Genomic DNA, 24962 nt, shown 5'->3' on the forward strand with positions numbered 1-24962 from the left:
AAAAAATGCAGAAGATCTTTTTCTTCATTTCGGTAGTATGTAATTTTGGTGTCTGGGTGAGGAAGTTTCTTTTTCTTTAGTCTGGAGGCAGACAACTCGGAAGAATCCTTTGGAAGGTTCAAATCTCTAATAAGATCGATTAGCTCTTCCTGAGTAAAGCGCTCAGGACGTTTCGAATCACTTTCAAAATCACTGTCGTCTTCGTCAAATCTATTAGTCTGTAGTTCATCAGATAACGTTTCGACATTATCCTCTGGTAACATAGGTAGGCTGCTAAATATTGTAATGGGTATCTTCTCAAGCTGATGTGGAATTGGTCTTATTGCTGAATCCAGGTTAGGATATGTCCACGTATGTCAATTGTTACGATTAATGCTTTTCAAATTCACAAGACAGAAATAGCAATCGTCAAAATGATTTTTTGGTTCTCTCGTTACCATCGGAACACCAAACTTTAAACATTTTCGTTGTCCTTTGGTCCACTATCGCAAGTTTTCAAGACAAGTTTGGCACACAAAATGTGGAGCGTAGGATTCATCTTGATCTCCTGAATGAACATCAAAATAGGCTTGATATGCCCTTTTTATAAAATCACAAACTGGTTTTCTACTTTCCTTCACAATGTACTGGCCGCATATGTAGCAAAAAACGTTCGGGTTATTCACACAACAACGCCTGCTTGTAGAAGCCATGGATTTCAGTTGTCGAAAACAAACTCTTGCAACGAAACTTAAGTTCAGACTAAATTTACAATGGAATGCAGTCGACTTTATAGGAATTTATTGTGGCCATTTCCAAGAAAATACTATTTACTTATCAGTCATTTCCAATAAGTACAAATTAGAAGTCATTAGTATGCATTTGTTTTGGAATTTGTTTAGTTTGTTTATAAATATATTGCAATTATATTGGTGGAATATACAGAAATGTAAGAATATTTAAGTATTTGATGGGTACGTTATATCTGGAAAACTAGAGCTGATACAAATATAAGGTTTGTATTTTTGAAATCAGCACAGATGAAATAACCAAAACCAGTTGATATTTTTTCGGCAGCAAGATAATTTTTTTTTGCTGGGCTGTGTAATAACCTCACAGATCGATTTTGAAATATCAAGGTTATAATGAATGGCATGTTGAAAAAAATCACGATGAAGATACAACTGCAGAATAATAAATATTTTCATCTCGAATATCATCAAACATAAACATTCTGGAATCAATTTGAAGATATCGGTTATGCTGCATCACTATCTAGATACGAACTATTTGAGTACTCCTGAGCTTGAGCTCAAAGAAAGTCAAAGGAAGGTTAACTTATTATTTACAGATTATAATATATGATTATTCAAACAGTAATTTCAGTGGAGACCCAGATATTGAAAAGTTGCAAATAAAGAATCAGAAATTTGCAAAATTTTCAAAAGATTTGTTTCATCATAGATAATGTTATTTCCAGATTGACGTTTTCATTTGCAAATGAACTAGAACTCCAACTTATTACAAATAAACATAATGATAATAATCATTCTTGCCTAATCTAGCTGCCTTGATTTTACATGGTCCATAACTACAAATTATATTAGAATATGCTGAGTTAGTGAATTATCCTGTGTTTGTGTTACTCTGGAGGTGACGGGGGCACGTGAATGTTTTCAAAAGGAAATATATTACTTGGAGAGTATCCCGTTTGAATCAATATACTGATTTTGGAAACATGTACAAGAAAGGATATCTAGGCCACTTCGTTAACATATTGCAGTACAAGGTGAAGCGAAATTTCTTATTATTTGAAAAAGAATTTCTTCGTAGTCTATCGATAATGATTCCAATTCACATCACACAGGAAAATCATATGCTAATCAAAATCAATCAAACCTCATCAATCAGGAATGAGAGTAAATCCATCATAAATAAAGAGTTATTTCAAACTATGGGGAACTTTTCATTGCACGGGTGCAATGCTGATACTGGATTTCCAAATCTGAACGCACCCCTTTTACCCCCATGCGGGGCGGGCACTCCAGTAGAAACATTTTGAAATCATTTTAGCTTTCTGGAACATACCAGTACAGAGGAACAGGTATGAATGGATGAGTGTTAAGTCAGTGACTTTCGCATTCAAAAGTATAAATTTTTGTTGGGTTCGGAATGAATAAGGCACAGATAAATTAATGTTCATGAAATACTTCGCGTTCAATTAGTTACGTCAAGAGCTCATTAGCCACCAAAAGTATGATTGTCTACAAATCTGAAAAAAATATAAATTTTTTTTGAAAAAAATCCATTGGAGGTGAGTTATACTGAATACTTCATATCATCAACAATTACTCAACATACCTTATTTTTTTATCAAGATTGACATTTAGTGAATTCGTCACAATTCATTGCAAAATGTTGTCAATTATATCATCTGAATATTATACATGGAAGATTTAATTTATTCGCAACTCCACAATGGTCTGAAAATCAAAGAGAAGGTAACTCCTCGGCAATGGATAGTTTGTTAGAGCTATTCTTGATATCAGTTTCGTATGTAACAGATTCTCAATTAATTTTTGAATGTCATAAATATGAAACAAATTTGTTGGGCTATGAGAAAAAACTTCAAAGTCAAAACGATGAAGAATGTCTGAAATTCAGGAAAATGTATTCACGGGGATTCACCGATGAAGGTATTGGAGTTTTTGCAAGAAAAGTAAAAATTGTGTTAACCTTTTAATGTCATTTATGTTGACAGAAATTGTCGATTTAGAAATTGATTCAAATTTCATAAAAATCGTACAATTTCAAAGTTGATTAAATGAAAAAACTCCGAAGAACATCTAGTACAATGGCTAACCAAAGCCAGACAGCCAGCCTACTTTGAGATAATCTCTGCACCTAAACATATATAATTTCAAGATTTCAAGACGTTTTTCTTAAACGTTTCTATAGGTACAATAATTCAAGTATAGATAGCGATTTCATTTTCAAAAGGTTCATTTTTCTACTTTATATTTCAAAGTTTACCATAACTCCCCGAGTTGAGCTTATTGAATGTTCTTCAGAAAAAAGTTAAACACCAACATATATAATGTGTTTGCTGTATTTTCCGACAATGTTTCAACACCGATGTTGCCCTACGACCCGATGGATATTGAATTCTCTATGGGAAATGGGAAGTGCCGAAGTGATTTAAATCATTCATTCTCCAGCCTCAGGCTGACACAAGCTAATAAGCCTGATACACACGTAGTGCTTCTAGACAATGAAACCAAGACTATATTCGTCATGGATTCTTCAGCTCCAGGTGGGAGGATTATCTTTCGAAACGGTAATAAAAAAGGAAAAAATATGATCTACATGTGATCTTGCAGTTCCACCACCCTTTTCCAGCAGTTCTCACAGCAGCATATATCTTCGAAGCTTCGCATCCCGCGTCAGATTTCATTCGTCAAAGAAATAACACGAAAAATTTCATATATTTCGTATTTCTATAATTTATTATTTTGTAAGTTCAATGGCGTCGATAGTTAATTCGACCCATCCAGACAGAATAACGATCTCAATATTGCATCATATGACGAACTTTTTTCAGCAAATGCCTTTCAGAAAATTCCTTTTAACAAATATTCAATAGTTCCTTTGAATGATCATCAAATTTTTCTTCACTGGTTTTTCATTAAAACTCTTCGTCCGCTGCATTCTGTTCCCTAATCAATACGATATAAGGTCCTTATATCTTCGGATGAGAAGTTATATATACCCTGAACGTGCACACACATAAGATAACGAACTACGCTGCCAAAATATGTACCGAGAGTTCATAAATTAGTCACTGTCTGAAAGTTTCCAATTTTGATGCCGGAACTCAGCAAAATATACTACTGTTGAATTTCTCCATTTCGATCATTGAAGTGACGTCATTGACTCAACAGCTCACTACGCTGAGCTACAAAAAAAAATCAAAATCAAAATGTTCTTCATTAACTATTCTCCATACAATTTTAAGGTATTTTTTTATGGTGTTTATAAAATATATACAATTAAAAATATATATACAAATATACAAAATGTACACAAGGGTTTCCCCAATGGAGTGGGACAATGGGAAGGATTGGGATGGGTAGTGAATGGGGTAGAGGGAGTGGCAGGAAAAGACCCCGATACATTTGCGCTCTCAAGAATTCCGCACTGAAGAGAAAAGCGCCTCCACACAGTCCCCCGATGGGACAGTGGGAGACGCCCCCGCTGGTGTTGGCGGTTGGCTCTCCACTCAAAAACGCCTCATATCAGCCTCATCTATAGTTTTCCGCTTCCTGCCGAGGCTTACGCGGAAGTTGTCATTCTGTCGCGTTTCGGTACTTCTCAGAGAATCATTCGTCTGTTTGTTGGTAGCAGTTGTCGATATCCCCCTGGAAAAAGTTCATTAAAAAACCAGGTAAGAGTATTTCTGCTATCACGTCATCATGTGTGCGTGAATACTCTTATCCAATTTTTCCATGAACTAAGCGCGATCGCATTCGCGCCGTTCACGGTATATCTCCAGTTCTTCATAGAGTAGCCCGTGCTCACGGCGCTGTCCATGATAGCTTCTAACTGCTGTGACGTCCCTCGTCAGCGGGCTCTTCGGTAGAAAGAACTTGAAGAATTTCTGAGCCAGTCTCCTGATATGGTCGGTGACTGACTCCACTTCTGCCAGATCTAAGAGATTGTTCAATGAAATGTATCTGTCACTGTTAGTACAAATACGGAGCACCTTATTCCACATTCTCTCGAGTCTCATTAAAGGGGACTTCTTGAGACTGCAGAACACAGGACTCGCGTACAACATAGCCGGCCTAATTATTTGTTTATAAATAAGCAACTTGTTGTCAACACTGAGCTTAGAGTTCCGTTCAATGAGCGGATACGTGCGTTTTATCGCCGCACCTGCTCGTTGGATCGCCATACTCAAGTGTTCCTGGAAGTTCAGGCGCTTGTCCAGGATCACTCCCAGATATCTCGCACTCTTCTGCTCGTCAATGCACTTATCCTTAACTCGCAACTTCTTGAAGATTTTCACATTCGTGAATTTCCTCGTGAAGTTTACGAGTTCAGTTTTATCGGCTACAGCGTGTAAGACTCACATTTTGAGGGTCTTAGTCGTGAATAGATCACTTTGGATATTAATTGTGTGGAGCGTAACTGCTCCAATTACTGAGTAGACTTCAGGTCTACTAACTTTCAATGCCTTATGAAGATCAAACCTCCTTTGAAACGATGTTGACAAACATGGAAAACAGGAAACTGCTCGATTGAAGACCAAAATATGATGAATTTACTTGATAGCTTGAAACGCTCTAGGAAGGCCGCGAACTTTTTTTTTAGTTACTTTCACGAAAATCATTTACCTGTCCTAGTTTGATTTCACTGAGAGCGATATATGTCAAAAATATATGACAGAATACATATGACTTCGAAGTTCAACCAAATTGAATACACAACTGAATACACTTTTCAAAAATCCCTTTTATTTGATGGAAGGTGTCAATCAAACTTTAGGATTTTCTTGCAGTGAGTGCTTTGGAAATAAAAAAACTTCATTCTCAAAAACTATTCAAATTTCTCTTTTTTGACGTATTCCACGTGTTTCACTGAATATAAGAATTAATATTCTGGTTTTGTCCTATCACCAGAGCAAGTTGAGTGAGATGGATTGTTCCGAATAATACAAGTAGGTATCTATAATACAAACACGAAAGATTATATTCGCGGTATTAAGACATATATGAAACAAAACTGAACTTGAAAAATTGAACCGACCAAGATTCAATGTTTCATGATACGGTCCTGTACAATCAACAAGACCTTTTGATCCATTTACTTTCATTCTTATCAATATGCTTTGGTAAACATTCGATTTCCGATAATGCACACTATTGAAGATCAGATCGATCAGCATATCTTCACTCTTTACATTCTGTCTAATTGTATTTTGCTTTGTGGTTTCGTGTTCGCCTCGTGTTGGGTATTGTCTCCGTGTTTTGCCTACCTGTGTTTTGTTTTGTGTCTGTCTATTTGTTTTCCTCCTTTGTACCTTTGTATTTGTTGATCATTGTATGTGACCTTTGTGAACTCTTTGCCGTTTGTGTACGCTGTCCCAGCTGGTGAGATAATATTTCACATAATTTGAAATTCAGTTTTTCGTCATGCTGTATTTCACAATGAAATATTGATTTGATTTTTATTTTATAATCAGGTCTTTTTATTCTGCAAAACATAAGTGATTCTAAACATAGTAAGTCATTATATACTATCGGATCATATCAAGTGCGCAACTTTCTGGAGGAGTCTAAATCAACATGCAACATTTATGTAGGAAACAAAATAATGTATTTTCATTGAATATAAAATAATGTGAAACAAACAATAATGTCCTCCCCCTCCCCCTTTCATTTTTTGAACGGGTCAATTCAAAAAATTGAAATTTGGGATAATGCAATTAATGCATGAATACTTTATTTTGAAGAGAAATTGACAGATGAAACTAGCAAGATGGCGACTGGGCACTATCTGGGAAAAAAATTGAATGGAAAAGGGGGTTTTGCGTGATATCTTTTTAAAGCTCTTGAAAAATGCTTCACAACCCTAGGATATGAAATCAATATCTTCAACTTCTACAAAATGGCGGAACTTTTAATAATTGCCTGTATACATTGACATTTAACTACATAATGTGAGGTAATAAGCTTGAGGTACGTTCAAAAGATGCTCGAAATGTTTGCCTTGAACTTCCTGAAATATGAACAGCCAATTCGATATTTCACGCCGAACATATTCGCACACATTAGGTAACGTCAATATTTTGAGAAATATTTATCATTCTCTGACGTATATACAATATTGAAGCAGGTTCATTTTCGTATACAGTTTGCCTCAAATAGCCCTATAAAAAAGTCAAAGGGTGTCAAATCTGGCGAGCGGGCTGGTCATTCTGTAGGATCTCGACGGCCAATCCAACGACCGGAAAAGTAGTATCCAAATAGTTTCTTACTTGTCTGGAGTAATGTGGTGGTGCTCCATCTTGTTGCAATACAATATAAATATCGAATTCATTAGGATTCGATTCGACGATTTCAGTGATGAGAAGGTCAACAGTAGTTTCAAGCATATTCAAATACAGTTCAACAGATGGATTTTGATCAATAAATAGAGGTATGATTTCCCAATATTCCTGCCCAAACGTTAATATTTTCTGGATATTGGGTATAGGTTGCTCGGAAAACGTGAGGGTTGCTGTCACTCCGGAAACAGCAATTTTGTCTCTGAACATTGCCGTTTTAAAAACATGTACATTCGTCACTGAAACAAATATTGTGGAGATAGGTAGGATGCCTTGCAATGGATTCCGTCATGATTTCGCAGAATTCTGGTCATCTTCAGATAATTGGTATACCATTTTAATTTTGTATAGATGAACTTATTTCTCTTCGAAAGTTTCCACACAATGGAAGGAGACACCTCACAAATATCTGCGACGGAATAAGTAGACTGTTCAGGATTTACTACTATCTCACCAATTATTTGCACTTGCTATTCTACCGGAATGGACTGATGACCTGGGGGCTTTTTGTTATGTACACTACCGGTAGTTGTGGATTTGGATACAAGTTCCCTCATATATTTTCTACAGATAGGACGATTAGGAAAACATTCATTGAAAATCCTTTCGGCCTCGTGAAAGTTACGCGTCGCACCGTAAATAAAAATAAATTAAATTTTTTTTTCTTCCAATGGACGATAATTGACCACTTTAGAGATTGTTGACGTGGTACCTTTTCACTGGTGAAACCGAAAACTAAATGGGAATATTCTGACTGAACAATGATGTTCATTTTACTGAAATTTTTTGTCGTTTTTATAAACAAAAAATAACTTAACAGACCTTTTCGGGTTGTTGGATTTGCCATATGACAGATAAAAAGGAATATCTCTAGAAATATCGATGTTAATGTGTCTTCAGGAAATTATTGAATATTTTGTCATTTTGTAGTAGGTGAAGATATTGACTTCATTTCTAGGGTTGTGGAGTATTCGTCAGAAGCTTCAAAACGATAAGTCCCAAGGCCTCCTTTTAGTTTTTTTTCCAGATGGCGCCTAATCCCCATCTTGAAAGTTTCATCTCTCAATTTCACTTCAAAATAAAGTATTCAAGTCTTGGGATAATTTCATTATCCCAAATTTTAATTTTTTGAGTTGACCCGTTCAAAAAATAAAAGGGGGGGCATTAAAGAAATGTACTGTATATTTACCTATTTACTTGATATTTACTTGAAAATTAAAATTCATATAGGAAACAAAAATTACTCTTTGAATGTGAATATTATATAAAAAAGGTAATCTATTAAATATCAGAATATAGACAACGTTTTTCCTGAGCGAGCTTTCAATATTTTTTTCTGAAGCAACATCCATTTCATAATGAATAATTGACAGGGCTAAACCTGTTTATCTATTTTCCAATTTCTTAGATATGTTTTTAAACGTCTTACAGTCGAGAAACCTCTCTCTGTTGTTCCTGTTATCACAGGTATGGTACAAACTATTTTAACTAACGAATGAATATTCGGATAAATTCGTTTGTTAATAATATATGCTAGTAAGTATATTGGACGTATATTTTTTACTGTCCGCATTGTGAATAATAATTCTATATTAATCAATCCACAGCATATACTCAGATTTTAACAAATTTTCGGTTACAAAACCTCCATTTTCGTTTACGTCACCTGGATAAAATTTGAGAAATTTTGTGAAAGGTTTTAGATTTTCAGTTTTATTATTATCGCCATTTGGAAATAAACATGAAAATGGAGATCAAATATATTTTGTTTCAAAAATCTAGACTGTAATTGAGCTAATAAATGGTCAGCAGAAGGTTTTTTTTCAAAGACAAAACACAAGCACTACAGGAAAATCCTAAAGGCACTCTAAGAGCAGTGCCTGTGCGAAATTAGTGATTCACATTGGATACAATCTCCAGTTTATTCCATATGAATGCAGTTCATGTTCTCAAACAGTTCTCAAACAGTGAATATCGAGGTGTTGTAACGGTTCATTAATGACAGACTGGGACAACCTGTATATACATTTCGATAGTTCAATTGGAATGCAGGTGGACAGAGGACAATTGAAGAACAGTGCGAAGCTTGACTGAACGAACATCGAGCAGAGAAAAGGGTCGGTGCTGTTTGATAAAATAAATTTCACACTTCGTGTACCTATTTAACTTCGAAGGCCTAAAAATTATCTAAGGTAAATAATTGAGAAAATTACAATTTCTAGTATTTTGCGGTAGATTTGCAGAAACGATGTTCTCGTTTCAGGCGTGAAAGAAGGAAAATGATCAAGGAGTATCAGTTTCAGATGATAATACCCATCTATATCATGATCGTTCACTGTCTGCTATGTTGTTGTCCAATTGTCTACCTTGAGAGCCGATGTCCATTATATATGAAATTCAATGCGAGATACGCCAATAACTAGCGAGGTTGAGGACAATTTTTTCAAATAATTTCGATCTGGTCGTGTCTGCAATTTCAGGAAGACTCGTGGAATTTCACTCCTTCCGGATATATGAGTACGTGAAAACCTACTTCTTGAGACAGAGTGAGTACATATATGCCTTCTCCATCAATGTCAAGTGGACTATTGAAATAAAGAAGGTATGCGTTTATTATTGTTACCGAATGATTATTGATCGGACAGCAAGCCATGATCGCTTAGAAGAAGCTAGCCACTCGCGCCAGCGAAACGTCAGGAATAAATTTCAAAAATCCACGGCTTTCAAACTCGAAAAACAGTGACATTGAAAACCTCAGCCGTGAAAGTCTAAATCATTTCGTCAATTATTGATCTTTTGAGCTCGTAAATACTTTCCCTTCGATATTGTTCATGTATACACATTTGTGATTTAATCGATAGCTATTGATTGAACAATCCCTATTGAATAAAATTATTGAATTATAATATGGAATTTTGATGTTCATATCATGTATTCTTATTTGTTGGCTTCACTAAAAACCAATCTCAGTGTTTCTGAGTATTTAGTTTCCTGCTACGTGCCATATTTAAGAGAGTAGCAAACCTCGTTGCTATTTCTCATATATTCATTGATCAATTATATATTCAGATATTTGCATTTATTTTGTTTGATTTCTCATTCCTCGTCAATTTATATAAGTATATTTATTGGATGGCGCCCTCTCAGCTTACTAAAGAACATTCTAATTTTTCAATCAGCTCTCAAGAATTCGAATCCACGCCTTGGCTGTAACGTAGATAAAATTGATGTTGAGAGATTTTTTAATGATATTTCATATATTTAAGTAAGTACGCCACAGTGTACTGGGTTGAACCTCAAAACGATGAGCAGCCACAGTCCGTCACGTATATGTACAGCTCTGATATGTACAGCTCTAGGTAGAATCAAATGTGCCAAGTCACTTGGACACTTTCCGTGAAAATCTCTATTGAAGAGAGAAAAATCTTCAACCCTTCTTCAAATTTCTCGACTATCAAGGTTACAAGTGATGTTGTTCGGTTCGTGTCTCCAATCAGGCGGATGACTTTTTTCTGGATGGGATCTAGCAGCTTCAAAGTATGCTTAGAGGCGGAGCTCCATACATGGGAACAATACTTTTGGAAAGTAACACTTGAAATTTCTGCGACATGATTGTGCCAAGACATTTTGGTGTCCATTTTGACCTCCAACAAACTTATCAAAGCAGAAAGTGAAATTTTTGGTGGCTTCGAATTGAACTTGATTACTTTCACAATACAGTAATACTGTTCAGGATTTGATGGCTACATGTTATATCTATGAATTTGTGTTTATGTATTCCTCGGAATTTTTATATCAACTCATATTTTCCGCATATTACTTTTACTTTGTCGAAAATGGATTTGAATTTGGTTTCAGAGTTTTGTCTCAAGTTCGATATGCTTTTTGGTATAGATTCGATACGACCCAAATCTTTAACCATATCTGTGTTTACAGTTTATAGGAATTGGCTCAGTTCGAAAGTATAACTGAACAACTTTTCGTTAACATACGGGGTAATTATAAATCTTGCATATGATATTGAGAGTGAAATCGTTCTTGCACTGGATGAAGTATCTTTGTCGACTCACAACGATATGTCTTTTGAGCTAGCAAAAACTGCGTGTATTAGTTCTGTAAATACCGAAACAGCATCATGCCTTTCAACCCATCTTGTTGGACATACTATTTTCATTCCTCATTTTTTTGAATCAGGGCAAGTCTTATCAATATTTTGTGTGAGACTTGTCGTCTCTGAGGGATTTTCAATAATATATAATTTTTTGCAATAATTCCCAAATAGTTTCGTACATCCTGCAAATCGCATGAAACAGAAATGGACAGATTCAATGGGTGGGACATACAGTGAACCTATAAAGCTTGTAGAAAAAAATTAAGATTCTCGCTTGTGTTCCTATAAATTTTTAATTAATTGCTCCTGCTCCGTCATTAACTTGTCTCCTCATGTTTTCTGTTTATCCCAAGTCGTTTCAAATAATTAATAATTTGATTCGAAAGTTCTTCACCTGTAGTTGATGCAAGTGGATGAAACATTAAAAAAAATTCACAAATCTTGATTTGTCCTCCTCAACATATCTGACACATAGTGGAAATTTTTCGACGGTCGAAATGTCAGTAGTTTTCTCTTCCAAAATTGAAAAATATTTTGCGTGGTACATTTTTGCCACCAACAATTATTTATCGGTTTTCGAATATTCCAACTAATGTTCGTAGCATTTTTTTACAATTCAGAATGTACGTACTTTAAACTTCATGTCCGACATCTATTGTTTGACGTAATAATGCCCTAAAATTTCCCCCATTTTCAGTTGGCCTCTGTGGAATGTCAAACGGACCAAAATCTCTGTGACCTCTCAAGGAAATTTCTTGTTTTCCACAAAAAATATTTGCTTTTATCATAGACGATAAAATTTTCCTATTTTTCGAATATTCATCTGTCTTGGCTTCATTAAGCTGCTTCGTAATTGGCAGCATTTCATTTTCAAAAACACATTTAGGGGGACTAATTCGTGAAACAGATTTTTTTATGATACTCTGTAACAGAGTGGTAATTTGAAGCCTCAACAGCTTCTTTCCAATTATTATAACCGTCACTAACCAATTTTCCAGCGTTTTGATTTTCATTATGTTCTACTTCATATATTTTGTATCAAACACAGAACTCACAATAAGCTGCATCCTTAACCTTGGAATAGACTCACCACCTATATTCTGATAACAACGACCACTAAAAATGTCTCTCAAATTTTCCAAAAGACGTGTCTGTTCAATAAATTACTTGAGGCTTCTTGCGATTCTACAAAACGTGGAATATCATTTTCGGTTATTTCGATTTCCGGGTCCAAATTGCTACCTAGATTTTCTTGAAAATGTGATGTGCTGGGCGTCTCAAAAGTTGCTTCTTACGATGTATATGTAGTAACAGTTTGATTGTCACTTACTTTAGATTTTTCAGGTTCCAAATATCAGAATAAAGGTGAAGATGCCTGTCTCTTATTCATGTTTTTTTGAAAGATGCGAAATATGCTCATCATTCACGATAACTAATCAATTTTAGGTTTGGTTGTATCAACTTTCAGTAGTTTTACTCACTCTTCAATTCACTCTTGCACAAATTCACTCAACTGGTATTTCTCGGATTTCAACAAAAAAATTCAATCCATGAAAAAGACTATTTTTGTGTAGTAAAATGTTCGCATCTGAGGTGGGATTGGGATTTATTGATTAATTGAGCAACTTCGATTGATTATTAGCTTGTCCAATCCAGACAGTCGTCTCGACGAGATTCGGATTCCATCGTCAGTCATCGAGTCGCAGACTTCCCGTATTTAGTACATCATAATAGATCTATTCATCTTTTGGATGAACGATAATGGCAAGTGGGCTTATTTTATATCTACTAGATGAGCTCATTTCACAATTATTATCTATAGTGATAATTCAATTTTTTATAACTATTATAAATCTCTGGAGGGACTGCAGCCCCCTCCTGGGTGCAAAACTGGGTCATACTAGAACTTCGACGTGAAAAATATTTCGTGCAACCTCTAGAAGACATTCGCCAATATACAAACTATCTGATGAGAACTTGGCATATAAAAGTATTTTTATACAACTTTATGTCTTGACAGATATAATTGAATTCTCTAGCATGGAATGAATCAGAATGAATAAGTATTTCGTCACACCAGAATCAAAGAACTTTTTCGAAACGCGTTTCGATGATCAAATAGGCATCATGGTTAAATTTCATGAATAACATCTTTCTATAATTATAAATTAGCGAAACACGCTCCGAGAGTTTGTGGTGTGTGGAAAAAGTGTTTTCATTAGAAATTTCATACACTGGTTTACGTATACTTCTTTCTCAAGGAATTCTTGAAGTACTTTTTGAAAATGTATAGTTGCGTGGATAGATAGAAGCAGGTAACATAACAAAATAATACTGTATTGATTGAACTGGTTTTCATATCATGTCTTGAAATTATCATCAGAAATGAAATGAAACACAATGTCAATCATTTCAAAAAATATGTTTTCCGTTACCTTGCTTCCTCAATAATGATAATTCTCCGATGATCAATTAGGCATCATGGTTGAGTTTCATGAATGACATCTCTCTATAATTATAAATTAGCGAAACACGCTTCGAGAGGTTGTGGTGTGTGGAAAAAGTGTTTTCATTAGAAATTTCATACACTGGTTTACGTATACTTCTTTCTCAAGGAATTCTTGAAATACTTTTTGAAAATGTATAGTTGCGTGGATAGATAGAAGCAGGTAACATAACAAAATAATACTGTATTGATTGAACTGGTTTTCATATCATGTCTTGAAATTATCATCAGAAATGAAATGAAACACAATATCAATCATTTCAAAAAATATGTTTTTCTTTAACTTGCTTCCTCAATAATGATAATTCTCTGAAGTTGAAACTTCTATGAACTCAAGATCCACGTGGTCTTACCTGTCAACTTGCACAATATCTGTCTATACTGCAACCCTATTTTTAGTGAAAAAGTTTAAAATAATTCATTTTGGGACTTTTCTAAGACCGCTAGAAACCGCAATTTGGATTAGTTACATATAATTTGTAGAGAGCACATGATTTATATAAATATTATTATATTATTTTGGTAAATTGCAGCTCAGGTCCTTCAGGTCAAGAAAAACAGAATTCGACTTTATCAATTAGATATCAGCAGTTATGCAGCAGACAATGTGGCTCCTTGTCGTTATAATCTATATGCACTCTCAAATCACAGTGGGACTACTTACAACGGACATGACACAACATATTGCAGACACCCATATAGTGACACGTGGCATGAATACAACGATTCACACGTGTTCTCAATTTCGCCAAAATCACTTGTGAGCAATGATGCATATGTCTTCTTTTATGAACAGGAGGGAACGAAGCAGCACCTTTGATGTGATTTTTTTTTCTTCTTTCCTTTTTTTTATAATCTTAGTTCTTTGAATTGATATGTATTTCATGATTGTTCCAAATTTCATTATAAAAATTTGAGTGAAAAAAAAATAATGATAAAAATCAATGAAGCTACTCATTTTTATGTTTTTCGGTCGATTTCATTTTCAATTACCCAAATAAAACGAGAGTAGTTGTTTACAGCTGATTCTCGGCCTCCCCCCACCACTATGACGTATTAATTGCTTTTTTTATTGGTTGTTGTTTGGTGAAGTTTTTTTGTTGTGCAGTGAAGTCAAGGCATTGTGACCTTGAAGTGTCTGGTGCATGGATCGTTCAGATTTTTTTTTTTCATATGAGATTTTGTGTGTTTATGTGTGTGTGTAGGAGAATGCACGGTACAGGGTTTCATCATGTGCTTGTTTGTCTATGTACAAACATACGTCTGCATACTTCGAAGATCCTCCAAGTAATAAATGTTCCATCGGTGTTAGGGCACCAAGTTAGTAGTGGAGTGACGTCACAGCAATAACCGTTCAACGGCTAGAGAGCGACATGTTCACTCCACGACGTGTGGCAGAGTAATGCGTATTCATCGGTCTGCCCTCACCTCTCCTGAAGCGATGAAGGTTCGCTCTAGCCCCGCTATCGATGGTGACACAACGGCAGCCGAGGACTGTTTGCCTAGCGTCTACCCTCTCCGAGACCGCAACGACCACTGCTTGCTCGTACCGGCAACTGTTATCGCATCAAGTTGGGAGATGGGCTTGGCTGTGACGTCAGGCATCTCTAGTGGATAGCAACTAGCAATGTGAATCTTTCACGGTTTCATGGTGGGGGTGACTCACACTGTTTAATATAAAAGAAATGCCTGGCACACTATGAAATCAGTAGACGAATATATCTGCAGCAGTTAGCAATTGGTAGAGTGTTATTCAGTTCGTAATAGAAGGAAGACGGTGAGTGTATTTGTCTGTTGGAAATTGTTTATATTTTCATATATATTTTCATCATGTCCGTTTCAAAAGTAGACTTGAATAAAATTAATAATTTGATTGTACAGGAGGTTGAAATACTAGAGCAAAAGGCCTTATCATCATTGCCAATTGATGAAGTGTACATAATTAAAAATATGTCAACTTATTCTACACGATTTGGTAAATCAATTTTATTAACTTTGCAAGATGTGAGCAATGATAAATTATTTAAAACATGGCTACCAAAACGTATTTCGTTGCAATTCAGTGATGACGATATATCTTCTATCAACTCATCAGGTGGTAAATATACGATGATGTATTTAGGACAGAGCCAACAAAGTTTTGCTGGCATGAAAACGCGATCTCTAGTCAAATTCAATATGATTGAATAATAGTAATAATTTATAGTGAATTTCTTTAGGTCATAGCTTACAAAGTTTTTTTTTTTGGTGTGAAAACGATAACTCTAGTCAAATTCAATATGATTGAATAATAATAGTAATTATAATGAATTTCTTATTGTTTTATTAATATTCATATATTAGATGATAATTATATGGAAATATAAACATTACTAACTTAGTTGAATACACTCACTTTGTAACTACAAGTAAAATGGGAATGTGAGTATTATATCACTGAAAAATTGGAGGTTGCTTATTGTTTTTTTTATTCGATTTCAGTTCCACCATTTAAAGATGTGGATGCAGTACGCAAGTCAAGATTGGGTCGATATTGTAGATCTCAAATCATCGGTTCAACATTTGTCGTCTAAATTGAAGGTGTTGGGTGATGGAGCCGAACATGCAAGCGTTTATGATATGAGTGTATGCTATGATGAAAAACAAATCGAATTATGCCTTCGTGATGCTGAGAACTATTGGAGTGGTGCAGAAGTTTGCAACAAATTTTTGGATAATGAATTGGAATTGTGGCAACTTTGTGAGGTTATGATTGAACTGAACCTAAGAAGATTCCTGTATAGCCTCCAACCATACTTGCCAGAATGGATTATTCATCACTTTGAATTGAATGATGAAAATCGAGAGGAAATTGAAGATGGTCGCGAAAATGATGATTATGAGGAAGAAGTTATTTTAGATAGTCTGTATGTTCCTGTGAATCATAAATAATGTCAAATAAAAAACTTTGTATTATTTTCATGTTTTATTTATTTAAATCTGATGAAATACAATAGAAAATGATTACAAAACAATAAATATGATATAAAATACAATACATGATATAAGTCAGTTACAAATAAAAAAAAAAAAGATCATAAAACAGTACATGATAGAGTGAAAAAAAAAGTGTCAATATCTGCTATGAACTGAACCATCCAATGCATTGTATGTTAAAACTGTATCATGCAAAATTAATGCATATACTTTAGTGTTGTCTGGAAACTTGGTCTTCCTCGTCTCAAACTCAATCTTTATATCAATAGTTGATGATTTTGTTGCATTCGGTTGATGGGAACAATCGATGACGAATAGTGGATTCTCTCTAAATTGTCCAATGTCCATCAGAGGTTCACTCATATCTTTATCATAATAACTTCGCTGGAAACTCTCAAAAGCATAATAAGCAGGAGCATCAAGTTTTTTATCGAAATTCAAATTCCAACGCTCATATGGATAAACTTCAGAATTCAAGTATACTCGAATACTATTGATATCAGCAGTTGTGAATTTTGTAATATCTTGTGTTCTATCTTCAGATGTGGTAGTACTTTGGAATGCGATGATGACAAAACGAGGAGTTTCCAATGCGTTAGTTGTTTTGATGGCCCATATGTCTGAAGAAGTCCCACGTAATGATGGTAGTTCATAGAGGTCCCACATACGATACGCCAACTTGATTTTGGCATTCAGACCGCTTTTGTTTATTCTACTCAAAAGTTTGAGCTTGTGTTTATCATCTGGTACAATATGCCTTATTCTCCATTCGATTTTATTTATTTCCAAATCAGCATCAACCTCACCTATATATGAGTTTTTGAATGATCGAGCGATAATCAAAATCAATTCCTGTTTGGCATTCAAGATACTTTTGTTGTAATCTTCAGCAAAACCCATCAAATATTTCAGTGGTAGTTTTCCACTAAAAACATGACTGTTTGTATCCAAGATATCTTGCTTCAATTGTGAAAGTCCCCAACCAGATGTCAATAATGTGTTAGCATGAGATTGTCCAAATGATATCATGGTTTTCATTGTAGATGTTATCCCAGGTTTTCTAACAACAGCCACTTGTTCACCTCCCATTTCATAACGAATTTCGTCAAAGAGAAATGCAATTGCATTATTCGAGAGATAGCATGTTTTCGCTACATCTTTGGGGGTGAATTTACCTTCTATGTAAATGAAGCTGTCGGCAATATCTAGTATAACATCTTGATTATTGATTGCAATTCTGATTTCATCCGAATTCCTGAATAGCGGTGATCCATAGGGCTTATATGTGTGCTCATGTAAACTTATGAGAGAATGATCGAACACTGGTTCATTGAATATATTCAACTTTTCATTGTTTGTTTCGAGCACCATTGTTATTTTCTCACTTTCAATCCAATCGATTTCAAAAATTTAAGATCACTCACAGACAGAGCGTTATGTGCTAACTGTTTAGCATACACTTGTGGAATGAGCTTCTTTTTATGCACACCTTTCTTTTTGATAGTGCAACTCGTTTGGGATTGTTCAATGCGATTTTGTCTATTATAAATGAAACCCATAACAACAGTTATTCGATTTTCTTCAATTCCAAAATAATGAAAATCTCTTCTTCACTTCCAAAATCGATAAGGTTATTTTTTTCATCCAAAATACGCACTGTAATGTTGTGAATCAATTGACGACCTTCTGGACTGACAGGCATATATATAATACTGTGTGGTTCTTTAGTGAGATTGTAGCCAGGTTCAACATCAATATCGAATGAGAAAAGAATGTGGGATTCTTCACCATTTATATATGAACCAGATATTATATTGCAATCTAAGCGGATAAGTCTCACAGTTGTAATGTTTATTGGTAATGATGATTCATGTATCTGATTTGGTGGAAATATTTCATGAGCGAACCCCATCATTTCTGCTATTGAATTTGGATGTGTCAGATCAATTTCATATTTGGATCGCATTTCACATTTGAATGTATTATTATTGGCGTGTAGATAGAAAATATCATCTGCAACGACATCATTTGGTTTTTTATCATGAAACAATCTGAACATGATATGTTTCTGTATGACGGCATTGATCTCTTCTATTTCATAAGCACCACATGGAATTTCAATTGTCAAATTTTGGGGTATCGATGGTTGTCATTACTGATTCTAAAACTAACTAAGTTATTAGCTTCAGTTATATTATTGATTGTATTGCACCCATAGAATCCCAAAAGTCCTAATCCATAACGACTGTTCCTATCCAATTCAATTGGTGGAAAAAAATCCGCACTCAAGACACTTGTCCCGACAGCTTGTAGCTCGAACTTTCGTGACATGACTGATGAATATTTTGAAACACATTTCAATTTATTATTGTACACAGCAACAGCACATTTGAGACAATTTACACTTTTTGGAAGGTGTTGTATTGTAATAAGTATCATTTTTATTGATACCAATATTCACATCCTCTATATTACAAATACAACACATAGATTTCCGAGGTATAGGACCGTCATTAACATCCGATTCTGAATTTTGATCGTGGTGGTGGTGCTCATAACAATATCTATGTTTCATTATATCGATGTCATCTTGCAGATGCTTAGGCAACTTTTCCCAAACATATGCAATCTCATGTGCAACACATGCAAGTATCACTTCCTTAGGCATATTTGCAAGCATCACTTTATCCATTTTTTTCAAGGTACCATATTTTGAAAACATTCTAAGTGAAAACCCCATTCCCTTGATAGCCTCCCGATCCAGTTTTGGTGTTGAATCCATTTTTATTTGGAAAATTATTTAGAGAGAAACTGCAAGCACAAGTGACCACAGAGAACTGTATTAAATTTCTGTTGTCGATCATAGTTATATTTGATTTTTACATTCGAACATTTTCGAAAGAATCGAGTCAATTCCAATGGTGGGGGTAGATCTCCAAAACTATCGAAATATGTGACTTCTTTCCCACATTTTTTATATGCCACCCAATGTGTTCCTGGTCCACTTATTCCATCTAAATTAACAATAGCTGTCTCGTTTTGTTTTGGACCTGAAGATGGTAATCTATCACGCATAAAAACACCACGAAAATGTGGAATTTTCATTTTTTGTGCATAATAACTGAGATCGAGATCAGTAAGAGGCCTCTGAGGTAGGGGTTCAATTAGTTTTTTGTTTTGTTTGTGGCTTTGTATGGTTTTAAATATAGTCCTAAACCTTTACGGTATGGTTTGAGATATATTCCACTTCCGCGTTTGCCTAATGCTACAGCCTCCATGGTTTTATTGTGACGATTGGCTTCCATTAAAGCCGCTCTGCTGGCTTTTGCCGAATTCACGGCCTTGGTAATACCAGCAGCAGCTCCCGCCAAACTTCCTAGTGCGGATAGTCCAGCAAAAATTGGTATCAATGGTAAAAGTCCACCGATCTTGGGAACAGGAATTATGCGTGGTGTGCGGATTTTCTTCTTTCCACCGGCAGCTTTAAGGTATTTACGTGCCGCCTGCAATGCCACAGTGATAGCTTTTTTGCTATTATTCGTCACAAATTGATTCCCACCAGCTTTCTTCAATACATTTCGCACTTTATGGACTATCCCAGCACCAAATGCAACTTTTTTAATTTTATTTTTCTTCGTTTGTTTCCTCTTACATTTTTTCTTATTGGTACTACAACCCATGCCCATATGTCTTTTCGCTTTCATAATGTTGGTGACAAGTAATGCAGCTGCTCTTTCCCCAATACTCGCGTCCTTCGATTTAACCCTATCCCAAGCGCTGTATTCAAGTTCTTTGTCGGCTAAATGTCTTGCTGCAAGATCGGATGGATGCTTAGAATATTGAATATCGTGTTTTTTGCATTCAATATCTAATTTATTGATTCCAGGGTCGTTACGAGCTAAACGTTGTTTCAATTTTGTACCCGGTCCACAGTATTGATAACCTCCGGTAGATGTAATTCGAAAGGAAGTTTGTTTATTAAATCATTAACAAAACCACAACCTCTTTTAATTTTACGATCACTTTCAATACGTCCGTATCGTTTGATGGTACACATTGAAATGAATAAGCTAATAACATTTATATAGTCTCCAACCACGGCACGATGCGCATTGTAAAACAGAAAGAAAAGTTTGCTGTAGATAATCTAGATGAGAAATTTGGTTGTGGATTGAATGGACAAAGGGTATTCAGACATGGTCCACTACTTCCATCATCAGTTCGAGGACTCATTATAGGACCTTCAAATTGTGGAAAGACGAATGCAATGATATCACTATTAACACATCCACAAGGACTGAGATTTAGAAATGTGTATCTCTATTCGAAATCACTCAATCAACCTAAATATCAGTACTTGCGAAGTGTTTTGGAACCTATAAAAGGATTAGGTTTTTATACATTCAGCAATAATGCAGAAATAGTGGAACCCTCCGACGCTAAGCCTAATTCTGTTTTCATTTTCGATGATGTGATATGTGAAAAGCAAGATATTATTAGATCATATTTCTGTATGGGACGTCATAAGGATGTTGATTGTTTTTATCTAGCACAGACATATTCACGGGTACCCAAACAGTTAGTGCGTGACAATACCAATTTCATTATAATGTTCAAACAAGATGAGACGAATTTACATCACATTTATTCAGATCATGTTTCACCCGATGTAACATTCAAACAATTCCAATTGATGTGTGTTAAATGCTGGGAGGACCAATATGGATTTCTAGTCATTGATAAGGATAGAAAAATAGATGAAGGTAGATATCGCAAAGGATTCGATAGTTTTATATACCCATGATCTTGTTTTTGGAACTTATTCGATCACTGAATATTGTAGTGGTCACTTCACCAACGAATTAAGCTTTAATTCAAAAAAAGGGCATTATGAATACAAAAAAAAACGTCAACTAGTAGAGACAACAGAAGCTGTCAGGCAGAAATTCAACTCTATCAAGAATGATAATATTGAAAATCGTACGACACTTGAAAGATTGTATGAGCCCATAATGAAACCATTGAATGTTTTATCATCAAACGCTACTTCTAAATCACCAGTGTTATCACCAAATCATGGAACTGTTCAATCTACTTCAAATTATCCCATGAGTACTCCAATAGGAAGAAAACAATCTTTTGGTAGTGTATCATCTGTGAATAGTGACACGAGCACACTTCAAGACGATATGAGAACAACTCTATTCGAAACACCATCATCGTCCCACATCGATTCCTCGGATCCTGACATCTCACCTGTTATGAATGAAAGTGGTGAAGATGTTTTGATGAAACATTTGAATAATATAAAATCTAGAAATCCAGCATATGATGGAACATTTGGCGTACGTATGGATCCAATTACACAAAAGCTGAAAATGGGAAGTCTAGTGGTAAATTTCAAAGATGGAAACATTTCATTTTGGGATGCTAATAAAGTGAAAAAATATGAATGCGCAGGTAGTCCAGAATTGTATGATATGATTTTTTTGAAGAATCCACAAGATGTTGATAATGAAGAAACTCGTCAAGTATATTCCAAAATATTGAAAATAACGAATGCTCCATATAAACAATATCATCTGAAGAATGGTTTTAAAAATACAAATTCTAAAAAATTTCGTGAAGTTATCAAACCTCTATTAGACTCACGACAATATCCAATAAGAAGTAGAAGTAAAATTGGTGGAGCACTCAAACGAGTGAAAATGGAGAAAATATATAATTCTAAACCTGTGAATTATGTGTACTGGAATTCACCGAAAGAGTTAGTTGCTCGCCTACGACTATTGGTAGCTTCAAAGTCAGCCGGACATACCGGACATGATAATGAAATAATTTCAATAATTGAAGAATTACGTGAAGAAGGTATAATATATTAACATATTCACATGTAATGATCACTGTCACATCATCATTCAATGCAGTAACATTATCACCTTTTCTCTTTAATCATATTGAAATAGAATGACTAATGAAATAAGTGATGTCAAACGACAAGTTGTTAATGAATTACATAAACCTGCAAGACGTAATTTTCGTAGAAGAATAACCACCATCAAAGGTTTTGCAGATCTATGGCAAATAGATTTAGCTGAACTGCAACCTTATGCAAAAAGTAATGAAGGATACCGATATATACTTGTAGTGATAGATTGTTACTCCAAATATCTGTGGACTGTAGCAGTTAAAGATAAAACAGGTAGTACAGTAACTAATGCAATGAAACATGTACTGAAAGAAGCCAAATACTCCCCCAAACACATACAAAGCGATCAAGGGAAAGAATTTTTCAATAAAAGCTTCTCATCTCTCATGCGAGAATATAATATCAATCATTATTCAACATTTAGCACAAAGAAGGCAGCTATAGCAGAAAGAGTGATTCGTACAATAAAGGCATGGCTCTACAAGGAATTTTCGATGAGAGGTCACCACAAATGGCTTGATATTCTTCCAATTATAACTAGTAGATATAATAATAAAGTTCATCGTACAATAGGTATGGCACCCATCAATGTTGATTCAACAACAAAATTAAAATTCAAGGGTATCAATGGAATTGGAGGAAGACAAAGTAAACCCAAATTCCAATTAAATGATATTGTACGTATAAGTAAATACAAACATATTTTTGAAAAGTCTTACACTGCGAATTTTACCACGGAGCTATTCAAGATTGTTAAAATTAATAAAACCATCCCAACGACTTATAATCTTGAAGATATGAATGAACAGCCGATTAGAGGATGTTTTTACGAAGAAGAGTTATTACGAACCGAGAATCCTGACGTATATCTGATTGAGAAGGTGTTGAAGAGAAGAAAAAATAAAGTATATGTAAAGTGGTTAGGCCTTCCTAGCGAACAAAATTCTTGGATTGATGAATCAAATATGGTTTAAATGTATATAATAGTGACTTTTATGAATAAAGTAATATTAAAGTTCATTATTGTTTTCATTTCAATTATAAGTATGTGAACTGAAAAATATTGCAGCGGTAAACATTGCCCCAGCCATTCGCAATGTTCTGTGTATACCAAACCAAATTAATTGTATACTCCATTCCCGCTTATATTTTTCAACTCACGATATTGAAAACACATTATCATTCCCAAAACTAATCGCCGTCACTTTGAAATGCAGTATCCAACTCTTTTTGCCAATTATCTCTCACTGATAATGCTGTCTCATAAAGCTTAGTCGACTCCTCAAGCTCAGCCTGAGCTTGCATTCTCGAACGTTGATGGAATTGCTTATCTTTACCAATTTTTGAACGGAGTTCATCAGCATCTTTAGACATTCTAGCCAATTCAACCTTCGCTAATGCAATCTTGGCATCTAATGCTTCAAGAGTTTCATTATTAGCATTAATAGCTCGCTCACTCTTTTCAAGTTCAGCAATAGTCATCTGTGCCTTTACAAGACGGCATTTTGCTTTCCTTTTCATTTCCCCAAACCGATGGAGGGGGCTGAAAGAAGATAGCGGTTCAGCTTTCAAATCACTCTTCATTTCTTTAGGAGTACCTTTTGGCTTCCTCTTCGATCTGTCACTTTTCGTTGCGGGTTTTTTCTGTCGCACAACACTTTTGGATTCTTTCTTTTCTTTAAAGTCAGTGACAATCGATGAAGATGCCTTAGTAACCTTCCTCTTGATTGTTCTAGATTTCTTATCAACACCAAGAGGAAGGGTAGATGAAGAGTGTTTGAGTGATGATAATTGCGAAACGATCGGATTTTCAATAATAATTTGCTCATTTGGTTCTGGCACATCTGCAAAGTTAACGAAGTCGTTAATATCAAAATCATTTATCGAATCTTGACTCGATAAATGTAATACTGGAATATTTTCAAAATCAGTCTGATCGATATCAACAAGTGGTGAACCATCTTCAGCAATCAATAGCGGCATAGAGCTCATGATTATTAAGGTCTGAGGAATGATATGTGATAGCAATAGAATGTGGATAGGAAAGGTGATGATGTTACTGAGACCTCACCATTTATAGAAGAAAATAAACTAGCGCATGCGCTCTTTCATCAACTGGCACATGCGCTCTCTCACTAAACTATTCACGCATGTAACAATCTTTGTCATTTAAGAGGAAAACTTTGTGTTGCATGCATGTATTTTTAAATGTTAGAAAATAATACAAATAAATTCAAAATATATATATTTATTAATAATAGAGGACAATAACGATAATAAAAAATGAAAAATGTTAATATGTCTCTGTGGATGTGGAACGTTCTTTGACTCTATTCCTCAATAGTTGTTGCTC

General features: G+C 34.9%; 2 long non-coding RNA genes across 2 annotated transcripts in view; both read left to right on the forward strand.

Moving 5' to 3' along the window:
* Positions 1 to 5922: 5922 nt before the first annotated feature.
* Positions 5923 to 24962, forward strand: part of LOC141486071 (uncharacterized) — a 353419-nt gene continuing 334379 nt past the window's right edge. The window contains exon 1 of the long non-coding RNA XR_012467630.1: positions 5923 to 6131. This is a non-coding gene — a long non-coding RNA (uncharacterized lncRNA). The remainder of the gene's footprint in view (positions 6132 to 24962) is intronic.
* On the forward strand, positions 6143 to 14653 carry LOC141486072 (uncharacterized). Its single transcript, XR_012467631.1, has 2 exons — positions 6143 to 6339; positions 14238 to 14653. It is a non-coding gene; the product is annotated as an uncharacterized lncRNA (long non-coding RNA).

Source organism: Leptinotarsa decemlineata, unplaced genomic scaffold, assembly GCF_025532065.1.
Source record: "Leptinotarsa decemlineata unplaced genomic scaffold, Ldec_3_MD MMD2_tig00026345_RagTag_RagTag, whole genome shotgun sequence".
Classification (NCBI taxonomy): Eukaryota; Metazoa; Arthropoda; class Insecta; order Coleoptera; family Chrysomelidae; genus Leptinotarsa; species Leptinotarsa decemlineata.